Raw genomic sequence first — 13,871 nt, forward strand, 5'->3', positions numbered from 1 at the left:
GAGCCTGTCTTCAGGCAGCGAAGCCGACCACGGGTAGCAGCAGTCATCAGCCCGCTGCCTTGCCCCGTATTGTTCGCAACATCCGCAGCTCCGGCATGCAGGATTTCAGTTGATTTTTCAGCCGTCCAAAATTCGAATTGATGTTTCTCAGCAGTTAGAACCAATTTTGTTCCTTAGACGATATCGTGGTGCTGCATCTGATCGCGAACTGCTTATCTATATTATACATTTCACCCATTCGCTTTGCTCCCCCTTCCCGTAGTACAGTAGGCAAAATTACATGCAGCGTCATTCGTACTAAGTTCTTGCCAACACCTTCATCAGGTGGGAACTATTTACATGTTTTGTTTACGTTCATATACATGCTTGTTCCTTGTACAAATTCGTGATCAGTGTTTCCCTCTAATTATAGAAAATAAATTTTAATTAATAGCATGGTTTTTGTCTGCTAAACAGTCACACTCACCAGAATCATTTCACATCATCATTTTTGGAGAGGAATTTCGAATTTAATGAATGAAGCACACGGAAGGCTAGTCACACCGCACTGGAATTATATCAGGGTCATTATAAGAATGCGTTACACTCCTTGTGCAGATTCAATATAAACACACTTGGGTGTGATTTACATAACATCATGATTCTGCGTCCTAACTAGTATATCAGTCAAGGGTCCCACAATACTAAAAACGCGGCTAGATTCCATATTGGATGCACTACACGGATATGTACCTTCCGGATCACACTTATACAACTTAGTGTCTTTGCCTCTCCCTCATGTCACCTCTATTTTGTTTATCTAGAACTGAGATAAACCTATGTTGGTGGCGTCTATGTGCTTATCCTTATGTTTTCTTTTCCTTTTATTTAGCGAGTTACGTTCCGCGGTGACTCAAGGTTTTGTAGTTTCTCCAGCGCATTCATGATAATTGTCATACATCAGCGTTGTGAACAGGATCGATAACGAGTATAATATTCTTTTTGGATATGCGTTATGTTTGGAGAGAAAAGGTTTCTTTGATTATTGTTTCGAGAAAACAATGGTGGATTATTAGATCCGTTCTTGCTTCAATTAGTGTCGTAATGTCATTCAGTTCTGAATGCCGGCCGCGGTGGCCGAGCGGTTCTAGGCGCTTCAGTCCGGAACCACACTGCTGCTACGGTCGCAGGTTCGAATTCTGCCTCGGGCATGGACGTGTGTGATGTCCTTAGGTTAGTTCGGTTTAAGTAGTTCGAAGTTTAGGGGACTGATGACCTCAGATGTTAAGTCCCATAGTACTTAGAGCCATTAAAATTTGAGTTCTGAATGCTGACAATGAGTAAAGAAAGGTTGTCGGGGAACGCAAATCGTAGAACCCCTAATTACATGATGGAGCAATTTCACGGCAGGGGCATCGAATTTTCCGGGGACGAGATGATGTTCGAGAACACGGAGCAGAAGGGGCCCAGATGCCACTGATTCCCTCCATTCTGAGGTTGGTCATGCACGGGGATTCCGTTGTGCCATACCGTAGGGAACCTGTTTGAGCCATAGTAACAATCCAGAAACCGCTGCAAACAGACAGCAAGTCAGTCAGTCGGATCCAGCATAATAGTGCACAAGTATCTAGAGTTGCAGACTGGCATATGAACTACTCCAGAATGCTATTTTGGCTCTTCTTAAAGAGATGCAAAGGGAAAGAGAGTAAACAGATGAAAGATGCGAGGAAGCAGAAAGAAAGAGGGAACAGGAAGCCTAAGAATTTCATTAGGAAATACTCGAGGTGGAGAAAAACACGAATGAGGCAAATTGGAGGGAGGAGGCGGAAAAATGCAGGAGACGTCAACTTTAAAGAACTCGCGAAGTGAATTTCCACTAAAGTTAGTGAACTCAGGGAAAAAATGTTGAAAAGAGTACAAAACCTGTGGAGAAGCAAAATAAACTAGAACTGGTGCAAAAAGAGACGTACGTTTAGCTAAATTAGAAGCGGCAGGAGAAGATAGCTATCACTGCATTCGGGTTAGCTAAGCACGCGAAACAAATAGCGAATCAGAACACAAAGAGCTTCACCAGTCGACTAAGAGAAGCTGAGGTTGTGCTCGAGCGCATCTCAAATAAAGGAAGAAAAAATAGATGATCACGTGGCTCTCCTTGAGCAAGTGTCCAAAGAGGCACTGCAAGCGAATGTGTGCAGGAGCCTGTATGTTTATGTGCATCTTTACCGATGGGGTCCGGTTTAAGCGGCAGCCCGCTCAATTAGAACAGAGACGCGACCATTGGGCACTCGGAGATCCATTCCAAACGGGCACGAGAAGCAACACCAGATGCCATTGGTTTTAATTTGGGTCCGTACGATGGTCGCTGTTCCGATATTGGGGTCGATGAGATGTTCAAGCGCTGAAGGAACACCCGCGTTCGATCGCAAACACTTCCTGTCCGTCCTGATATTTTGGAACTTCTGAGAGGCAGAGAGTACTTTAAACACCAAGATTTGGCTGGGGCAATTTAGAAAGTCACTTCCCCCTTTGTGGCCACTGAATGCGAAGCTAGAATTTATTTTTGCTTACGTGGAGCGTGTTGTTGCGGAAAAAATGAGAGACGTTGTAGCACTCTGCAGTTCGTTCGACGAATTTAGAGACGCGTTTCTAGCCACATACTGAGAGCGAGATATGCATAACCGCGTTAATGATGGTGTAGCAATGCCTAGAAGCGTCCGGATACAAAAGCCCTCGCAAAATTTTCGACGCAGTGCTTAGAAAAAAGCAGTTCTTTGACTCCACATGTAGAGCGTCGGAGATAATTCGGTTTTGCTTCAGCAAACGCCCCACGCACTACCAGCTAGCGTTAGCTGGAAGATGCGCCGACAACTCTGAATCGTTCACATATTTGCTATCCGAACTGGAACTTGTGTTTGACAAACAAACTCCAAGGGAAAGGAGAAGCGCAAACAGATGGAACAATCAGCAACCCCACAAGAATGACTAAAGGAGGAATAAGCGAAATGAACCGTAAAGGTGTGCGACAGGAAAGAGTAGCACCGGCGTACCATAGGAATTACGGGGACCAGGGCTGCTAGGCTGATACGCCCGTAGGTTTTATAGAAACTGCACGAACAAGGGTAAAGCAGCAGGACAGACACAACCACAATAATAACAACGGCGACGGAATCGAAATTGGAGGTCTGCACCCGTCCAATGGACTACAACGGTGAAGTGACAATCAGAACATGCGAGCTGTCGGGGTGAGGAAGAGTTGGTACCTCTTTAATTCTGGCGAATTTTACATGAGAATTGTTGTTGTTGTGGTCTTCAGTCCTGAGACTGGTTTGATGCAGCTCTCCGTGCTAGCTATCCTGTGCAAGCTTCTTCATCTCCCAGTACCTACTGCAGCCTACAACCTTCTGAATCTGCTTAGTGTACACATCTCTTGGTCTCCCTCTACGATTTTTACCCTCCACGCTGCCCTCCAGTACCAAATTGGTGATCCCTTGATGTCTCAGAACATGTCCTACCAACCGAACCCTTCTTCTAGTCAATTTGTGCCACAAACTCCTCCTCAATTCTATTCAATACCTCCTCATTAGTTATGTGATCTACCCATCTAATCTTCAGCGTTCTTCTGTAGCACCACATTTCCAAAACTTCTATTCTCTTCTTGTCTAAACTATTTATCGTCCATGTTGCACTTCCATACATGGCTACACTCCATACAAATACTTTCAGAAACGATTTCTTGACACTTAAATCAATACTCGATATTAACAAATTTCTCTTCTTCAGAAACGCTTTCCTTGCCATTGCCTGTCTACATTTTATATCATCTCTACTTCGACCATCATCAGTTATTTTGCTCCCCAAATAGCAGAACTCCTTTACTACTTTAAGTGTCTCATTTCCTAATCTAATTCCCTCAGCATCACCCGATTTAATTCGACTACATTCCATTATCCTCGTTTTGCTTTTGTTGATGATCATCTTATATCCTCCTTTCAAGCCACTGTCCATTACGTTCAACTGCCTTTCCAAGTCCATTGCTGTCTCTGACAGTATCACAATGTCATCGGCAAACCCCAAAGTTTTTATTTTTTCTCCATGGATTTTAATACCTACTCCGAACTTTTCTTTTGTTTCCTTCACTGCTTGCTCAATATACAGATTGAATAACATCGGGGAGAGGCTACAACCCTGTCTCACTCCCTTCCCAATCACTGCTTCCCTTTCATGTCCCTCGACTCTTATAACTGCCATCTGGTTTCTGTACAAATTTTAAATAGCCTTTCGCTCCCTGTATTATACCCCTGCCACCTTCAGAATTTGAAAGAGAGTATTCCAGTCAACATTGTGAAAAGCTTTTTCTAAGTCTACGAATGTTAGAAACGTAGGTTTGCCTTTCCTTAATCTTTCTTCTAAGATAAGTCGTAAGGTCAGTATTGCCTCACGTGTTCCAGTATTTCTACGGAATCCAAACTGATCTTCCCCGAGGTCGGCTTCTACTAGTTTTTCCATTCGTCTGTAAAGAATTCGTGTTAGTATTTTGCATCTGTGGCTTATTAAACTGATAGTTCGGTAATTTTCACATCTGTCAACACCTGCTTTCTTTGGGATTGGAATTGTTATATTCTTCTTGAAGTCTGAGGGAATTTCGCCTGTCTCATACATCTTGCTCACCAGATGGTAGAGTTTTGTTAGGCCTGGCTCTCATCTCCCAAGGCTGTCAGTAGTTCTAATGGAATGTTGTCTACTCCCGGGGCCTTATTTCGACTTAGGTCTTTCAGTGCTCTGTCAAACTCTTCACGCAGTATCATATCTCCCATTTCATCTTCATCTATCTCCTCTTCCATTTCCATAATATTGTCCTCAAGAACATCGCCCCTGTATAGACCCTCTATATACTCCTTCCACCTTTCTGCTTTCCCTTCTTTGCTTAGAACTGGGTTTCCATCTGAGCTCTTGATATTCATGCAAGTGGTTCTCTTTTCTCGAAAGGAACTCTTTAATATTCCTGTAGGCAGTATCTATCTTACCCCTCGTGAGATAAGCCTCTACATCCTTATATTTTTGTCCTCTAGCCATCCCTGCTTAGCCATTTTGCACTTCCTGTCGATCTCACTTTAGAGACGTTTGTATTCCTTTTTGCCTGCTTCACTTACTGCATTTTTGTATTTTCTCCTTTCATCAATTAAATTCAGTATCTCTTCTGTTACCCAAGCGTTTCTATTAGCCCTCGTCTTTTTATCTACTTGATCTTCTGCTGCCTTCACTATTTCATTCCTCAAAGCTACCCATTCTTCTGCTACTGCATTTCTTTCCCCCATTCCTGTCAATTGTTCCCTTATGCTCTCCCTGAAACTTTGTACAACCTCTGGTTCTTTCAGTTTATCCAGGTGCCATATCCTTAAATTCCCACCTTTTTGCAGTTTCTTCCGTTTTAATCTGCAGTTCATAACCAATAGATTGTGGTCAGAGTTTACATCTGCCCCTGGAAATGTCTTACAATTTAAAATCTGGTTCCTAAATCTCTGTCTTACCATTATATAATCTATCTGAAACCTTTTAGTATCTCCAGGGTTCTTCCATGTAAACAACCTTCTTTCATGATTCTTGAACCAAGTGTTAGCTATGATTAAGTTATGCTCTGTGCAAAATTCTACCAGGCGGCTTCCTCTTTCATTTCTTAGCCCCAATCCATATTCAGTTACTACGTTTCCTTCTCTTCCTTTTCCTACTGTCGAATTCCAGTCACCCATGACTATTAAATTTTCGTCTCCCTTCACTATCTGAATAATTTCTTTTATTTCATCATACATTTCTTCAATTTCTTCGTCATCTGCAGAGCTAGTTGGCTTATAAACTTGTACTACTGTAGAAGACATGGGCTTTGTGTTTATCTTGGCCACAATAATGCGTTCACTATGCTGTTTGTAGTAGCTTACCCGCACTCCTATTTTTTTATTCATTATTAAACCGACTCTTGCATTACCCCTATTTGATTTTGTATTTACATCCTGTATTCGCCTGACCAAAAGTCTTGTTCCTCCTGCCAGCGAACTTCACTAATTCCTACTATATCTAACTTTAACCTATCCATTTCCCTTTTTAAATTTTCTAACCTACCTGCCCGATTAAGGGACCTGACATTCCACGCTCCGATCCGTAGAACGCCAGTTTTCTTTCTCCTGATAACGACGTCCTCTTGAGAGTCCCCGCTCGGAGATCCGAATGGGGGACTATTTTACCTCCGGAATATTTTACCCAAGAGGACGCCATCATCATTTAATCATACAGTAAAGCTGCACGCCCTCGGGAAAAATTACGGCCGTAGTTTCCCCTTGCTTTCAGCCGTTCGCAGTACCAGAACAGCAAGGCCATTTTGGTTAGTGTTACAATGCCAGATCAGTCAATCATCCAGACTGTTGCCCCTGCAACTACTGAAAAGGTTGCTGCCACTCTTCAGGAACCACACGTTTGTCTGGCCTCTAAACAGATACCCCTCCGTTGTGGTTGCTCCTACGGTACGGCTATCTGTATCGTTGAGGCACGCAAGCCTCCCCCACCAACGGTAAGGTCCATGGTTCATGGGGGGGGGGGGGGGCGGGGGCATGAGAATTACCACCTAATAAATTATGCGCACAACGGTAACGAAAGGAATTGATGCTGGACCCTGCTAGTTGGTTAAATAAGGAGTGCACACCGTTCCCTCCGTGAAATTATTTAAAACATCAATAAAATTGATGAAAATGAGAGGCGACATGCTAAAAAAGTCATGGGACCTCTCAAACTGACGCCAGATGTCAAACCATTTCTAGACCACGATCTATGTCATATGCAGTTTCCATTTTTTTTTTTTTTGTATTATGTTTGACCTTTTCATTTTTGTGAAATTTTCTTCATGTGTTACAGTGTGTAGAATAGTGTCCACGTTAGTCTCTAGAATATCTCTGTTTGTTGTTGTTGTTTTGTGTGTTTCTGTAGTTTCATTTCTTTGTTTTGTGTGAATGAAAGTTGTGCGTCAGACACCGTCTCTGGAAATATTTCGGGGTAGGTTATCAAAGTTACTGTTTTCTGTTGTAAGCAAATATCTCGACGTTCTCATTATCCGTCTGCTCCGTAGGGACCGACACTGTCCGGTTTTTTCTGGGTTGTAGCGTCCAACTGTCTTTGATTTGGTCAGAAGTTTTGGTTCAGTACTGAGGTGCGTTCTATGTGAGAGTGTAAGTGGATGACAGATGGGCGCACACGTGGGTAGCGTGACGCCCTTCTAGTTTCGTTTCGTGTGAATACGGCCGCACATAAGTGCATAAGTCCGCCCCCGGAGTATTTGTTACGTGCTTAGGATTCTAAGGTGCCCAGATTGCCGAATGCATTAAAGTGTTCAAGGGGCCGAAGAGCGCACCCTCGCCCATAGCTGCGAAGGGTCGCTCCGTCGTTTCGCGACTGTCACGATGTCACAACGCCCTTGGGCGCGTGCTCAATTAACCGTGACCAATAGTGAAGTGTTCGTTGTGCAAGTACCACACATTGATACCAGAACTGTGACTCGATCAATTCATGCATTCTTTACTAATTTGTAGGTTTCGGAAATATCATGCGCACTTGATCAGTAATAGGATCTAGCAGTTCTTCAAGGCTAACAGCATTTTATTAGTTTCAGAGAAATCAAATCATCCTGATCGGCAACATGCAGACCAAAGATAGATCCACAACTCGCAGGAACGTAACAGGAAATGCACCAGCTCACTGGTGATACGCCACCAACGTGGCAGCACAATGAGGACACAAGCTGCTCAGTGACATGGAATGAACCGTATATAGTGTCACTTCTTCTGCCTCATTTGTTTTCAGCATCCGTACATCAATCAAACACACGGACTCGTTTATAGTTTCGGCCATGTCGATGAAAGAGACGAGGGATGTCCATTCTACTTTTTTTTTATCGTAGTGTGTTTGGGAGACATGTTGTAACAACGTCCACAAGTGCTGTCCTCATGGAAGGCAAACGAATGATAAGTCAGGAGGCCTAGGCCTGATATACAAAAAGAAGAAGGAGAATTATTCATAAGCTACACAAAAAATAGAAATACACTTGAAAATACATAAACAACTTAAGTTACATTGCTTATTTATTACCTGCAACAGGACAACAACAAAGCATGTTTTATTCAATTATTTGCATTTCGATTTTTAATGCTTGGTGATTTTACAAGCACGTGGTGACGGGTAGAATTGGGATTCTGATTCATTAATGATAAGCGTTACTTTAAGTCAGTCCTAAAAGAAGCCCCACCCTCCCTCCGAAACCATTCACTTCTTTACGTGTACAAGTTAGAGATTAATACACTAGTTATTTGGACAGCCTAGGATTAAGTTACATATCATGTTCATTGTTAGATATCTATGAGTATAGAAATTAATTTATCTTTCTCTCTCGTTAATCAGTTTGTTCCATTTTACATCTCACAAGAGTGAGACATACGGAAGTCCATAGCATGTGTGGTTCTCTGCTTTCATGAACTTGTAAATCCGAAATATGTAACAATATTCAACTATATTTCAATATATGTGTAAGGGTTGTGGACAATGCACCAAAAACAAAACGCGTCAGTGTTGTGGAGTGATCCACAATCACGGACGAGGACAGAATTAAAGCAATGAACACCAACGCAGTGGAAACGACCAAGGTTCACCTCGCTACCCAATTCGTGTGCATAGCTAACAGCGCACCACGTGTTTTGTGTTGGCGTACGTATGTCAAACTTTCTTTACATTGGAGTTTTCTTTACATTGGAGTTATTATGGCAGGCATTTGATTGGTGCCCAGGCTAAAACACAACTCAAATTCAACTCATTTGTATTTACAAACATTTGTGCAAACTCTAATGGCCCTTTTTATTGGATTATGTTTCTAGTATTTCTTTCGCGAAGCAGCGGTTGGGAAGGGAGTGAGACAGGGTTGTAGCCTCTCCCCGATGCCATTCAATCCGTATATTGAGCAAGCAGTAAAGGAAACAAAAGAAAAATTCGGAGTAGGTATTAAAATCCATGGAGAAGAAATAAAAATGTTGAGGTTTGCCGATGACATTGTAATTCTGTCAGAGAGAGAAGAAGAGAAATTTGTTAACATCGAGTATAGATTTAAGTGTCAGGAAGTCGTTTCTGAAAGTATTTGTGTGGAGTGTAGCCATGTATGGAAGTGAAACATGGACGATAAATAGTTTGGACAAGAAGAGAATAAAAGGTTTCGAAATATGGTGCGACAGACGAATGCTGAAGATTAGATGGGTAGATGACATAACTAATGAGGAGGTATTGAATAGAATTTGGGAGAAGAGGAGTTTGTGGCACAACTTGACAAGAAGAGGGGACCGGTTGGTAGGACATGTTCTGAGACATCAAGGGATCACAAATTTACCATTGGAGGGCAGCGTGGTGGGTAAAAATCGTAGAGGGAGACAAAGAGATGAATACACTAAGCAGATTCAGAAGGATGTAGGTTGCAGTAAGTACTGGGAGATGAAGAAGCTTGCACAGGATAGAGTAGCATGGAGAGCTGCATCAAACCCGTCTCAAGACTGAAGACAACATCAACAACAACATTTATTTGGCTAATTAAGTCACCGTTTTTTTCATTGCAACAAGACACTCTTTGTATGCATTTTATCTCTTTCTGTTTGTATGTAATTAATATGTTTATAATTCATACATTGTAGTGATACATTCAATTCACTACTTTTTGCTGATAAAATCTTCGATTATTTTGGTAGACAAATATCATTCTAACTGGAAAATTTTAGCTAAGTGATACTTGTAATTTGTTCCCAATTACAGACTGTTTACACATTATTCAATGAATATTGGACTGTGGTACATTATAGCTTTTTTAGTCGTTTATTCACGTAATGCTAAAATGTCTTTCTTTGTTCATGTTCTCCTTGAAACACTCAGATATTCAACGTTTTATCAACATTATCACCTTTACTCTTATTATTATATCATCATCATCATCATATGTCAACTCTATCATACTAGACATTCATTTCTGTGACAATCTACATGTCTACGTACATCATCCTCTGTTCACTTTGAGCTAGAATTCTTTACACCATTATGCGTTTTATTATCTTACATGGTTATACTTTTATGAATTGTATGTTGTGGGTTTGACTCTCGCTCTACATGTGTTTTTCGAATGAATAAACGCAAATGGACATTAGGTCTGCTTCAGTTGATTATACGTCAGCATTTGTTGTATGGGACACATGTTTGTGTGTGGTGCTTTCAGTAGTCAGAGATACAACCATACTATGTGTTGGTCTCAATTTTTTTTTCTTTGCAGACATCTTTGGTGTTTTTCTCTGGCACAATTAGACGTATCGATTATTGTAGTTTGTTATTTATACAAAATAGCTGTAAGAAATTCAGTCCAATCTGGCATACTCATTTCAAATACCTGAGAAGCAGTCTGGTGTCCAGTTCTCCAAATGTGTCAGATACACTGAGTGAATAAGTGTGTTGTCCCTCATCCATGTTGTCTTTCATAATTGTGGTGAATGGATAGAAGATTGGCAGTTCTTAATCTCTGTTCCCTTATTAAAACTTTTGGTTCCTACGGACATGTTGTGAGGAGTGATTTTTTTTTAGCGTTTTGCCACACTTCGCCATTTATGAAATGAGGCACACAAGCTGCATAAAAATGCATACCCAGCATATTCCTTTTATAGGGCCTGCCTTGTAATTGTAAAATCTGAATTTCCACACAGGTGATTTAATGTCATTTTGTAAGTGTATTACTCTCTCACGCAAAGTAGATAATCAGATGCTATGTACGGGCTTGTATATGATTAAGAGTAGGATGCAAGCATCCCAGAATTCTGTTCATTTCACATTGGAGACGAACTGCAGCAGCAAAACGCCTTTGCTGGGCCAACCACTCACAACAGCATTGAATGGCGAGGAGGCAAGGGGAACCATGCGGTGACAGGGAATTGTGGATGGAGTCTCCTCCCGTGGCTAGAGGTTTTTATCTTGTGATGTCGTTTGTTAGAGACCAGAGCGACGGACGCTCGGTATTCTTATAACGGCACAGCGCAGTTTCCTTACGAATGCGTCGTGTGTTGGCAGGAATGTGCCATCTAGGCGCCACAGCTGTTGTTTGAGATGTTTCAGAGAAACTATCTCCAAGCTCCGTGAGATAGCTTACGGGACAACGCGACACGTAGCACGCAGATTATCATAATTCCTTTGATGTTTGCAGTCACCATCGGGAATTGACGTTAAGAAAAGCTATTGGTGCCTAGGATCACAGAGTATGGCAGTAGGGGTATAGAAGAATTTGTTGTAAGGCCATAATTGGCGAAAGTTTTGGTAATCGGCGACGACTGTTCCATGTTCTGACACAGCGGAACAGTCCCTCTCTGGTCACGGGGCAGAAGAGAATGTGAAGCGTTGTTTGTCCCTGACCACCTCCGGAGTGGATCGCATACTTTGCCGTCCTTGCTGCACAGTAATTTCATTCGCGGTTTCACTTATCCGGCAACCCGGACAAACACTTGCACTTTTTTCGCGCTCGCACTTTGATCGGTCTCGAAGGCAGAGCCCATCTCCATGCAGCGGAACCGGCCACAAGTGGCAGCCATCATCAGCACGCCGCCTTGCGCCGAACTGTCGGTAACAAACGCACCACAGGCCTGTAGGGTTTCAGTCGATTTTACAGCCGCCCAAAATTCGAATTGAGGTTTCTCTGCGGCTATATCCGGAGAACCGCTGTGCCTCTTTAGGTGATATCTTGGTACTGCATCCAGTCACGCACTGTTATTGATATTATACATTTCATCTGTTCTCTTTGGTTCTCTGTATATTGAGCAAGCAGTAAAGAAAAGAAAAGAAAAATTTGGGGAAGGAATTAAAGTCCAGGGAGAAAAAATAAAAACTTTGAGGTTTGCCGATAACATTGTAATTCTGTCAGAGACAGCAAAGGACTTGGAAGAGCATTTGACCGGAATTGACAGTGGCTTGAAAGGAGGATATAAGATGAACATCAACAAAAGCAAAACGAGGATAATGGAAAGTAGTCGAATTAAGTCGGGTGATGCTGAGGGAATTAGATTAGGAAGTGAGACACTTAAAGTAGTAAAGGAGTTTTGCTATTTGGGCAGCAAAATAACTGATGATGGTCGAAGTAGAGAGGACATAAAATGTAGACTGGCAATGGCAAGGAAAGCCTTTCTGATGAAGAGAAATTTGTTAACATCGAGTATTGATTTAAGTGTCAGGAAGTCGTTTCTGAAAGTATTTGTATGGAGTATAGCCATGTATGGAAGTGAAACATGGACGATAAATAGTTTAGACAAGAAGAGAATACAAGCTTTCGAAATGTGGTGCTACAGAAGAATGCTGAAGATTAGATGGGTAGATGACATAACTAATGAGGAGGTATTGAATAGAATTGAGGAGAAGAGGAGTCTGTGGCACAAATTGACTAGAAGAAGGATTCGGTTGGTAGGACATGTTCTGAGGCATCAAGGGATCACCAATTTGGTACTGGAGGGCAGCGTGGAGGGTAAAAATCGTAGAGGGAAACCAAGAGATGTATACACTAAGCAGATTCAGAAGGATGTAGGCTGCAGTAGGTACTGGGAGATGAAGAAGCTTGCACAGGATAGAGTAGCACGGAGAGCTGCATCAAACCAGTCTCAGGACTGAAGACCACAACAATAACTTTGGTCCACCTTTTCGTAGTAGAGAAGCACAGTACATTCCATGCAGTGTCATTTATACTAGGTTCTTTCCAACACCTCTGTCAGGTGGGGGTATTTACATGTTTGGTTTCCGTTCAAATAAATAATTTCTTCTTGTACAAATTCATGACTGTTATTTATAGCACGGCAGTTATCTTTTAAACAGTCACAGTCACCCGAATAATTTCCCATCGTGACTTTTGAAGAGGAACTTTGATCACTTAATTTAATGAATAAATTATATGAGAGGTTGATCACACTATATAGGATTTATATCAGGAACATTATGATACAGCATTAGACAACTTGTGCAGCTTCAGCACAAACGAACTTGATTTGCATTAAATCGTGATTCTGCCCCCTTAACTTGTATACTAGTTAAGTGCCCACGATAACAAATAAGCGGCTAGTTTCCAAACATGTTTGCATTTGTTCTTCACATTTAGGAAGCATCGTTGCTCGTGATCTGTGAAGTGTATGAGTGCGTAGTTCGGGCCGCGACAGTAAAAATCAAATTAGTGATTCGTTCGCAGTCTTTAGCTGTGCAGGAACATGCAATACGCATTTGAGAGCGAGTTTTTTGTTGTGAAAACATACTGGAACACAGACTAAGTGTTTACAACACAACGCGTAGTCTGGAAATAATTCAATGCACGCAAAGTTCCAACAAGAGTAACAAATTTTTAGACTGTAAGGAAGCCGGAAACTACTGGTGTACTAATCAGTTATAGTGGTAAACATAGGCCATCGCTGAGTGAAGAGATTATTGATCATGTTCTAAGACGCTTGGAAAACTCTCCAAGGAAATCGTTGCGTCGATTGAGCCAGAAGACAGGCATTTCATCCGGCACATGTCAGAGAGCTGCGAGGAAATCGGCATTACGCCCATACAGAATGCACACGATGCAAGCAATCATTGCAAGAAACAGATCATGAGAAAAGAATGACTTACTATCGCTCGTTTCAAGGGTTTCTTATTCTACGTCCAGACATTCTCTCGATAACTTGGTTTACAGATGGTTCCATCTGGCAGGTTACATCAGCACAGAAAAGAGCAGATACTGGGCTGCTGTAAAATGCCATACATCCACGAAACACCACTGCTTGATGAAAATGTTGGAGGGCGGTGTGTTGGTGGGCGGTGACAGGATTGTTTCT

The sequence above is a fragment of the Schistocerca nitens genome, chromosome 1 (genome assembly GCF_023898315.1).
Source record: "Schistocerca nitens isolate TAMUIC-IGC-003100 chromosome 1, iqSchNite1.1, whole genome shotgun sequence".
Classification (NCBI taxonomy): domain Eukaryota; kingdom Metazoa; phylum Arthropoda; class Insecta; order Orthoptera; family Acrididae; genus Schistocerca; species Schistocerca nitens.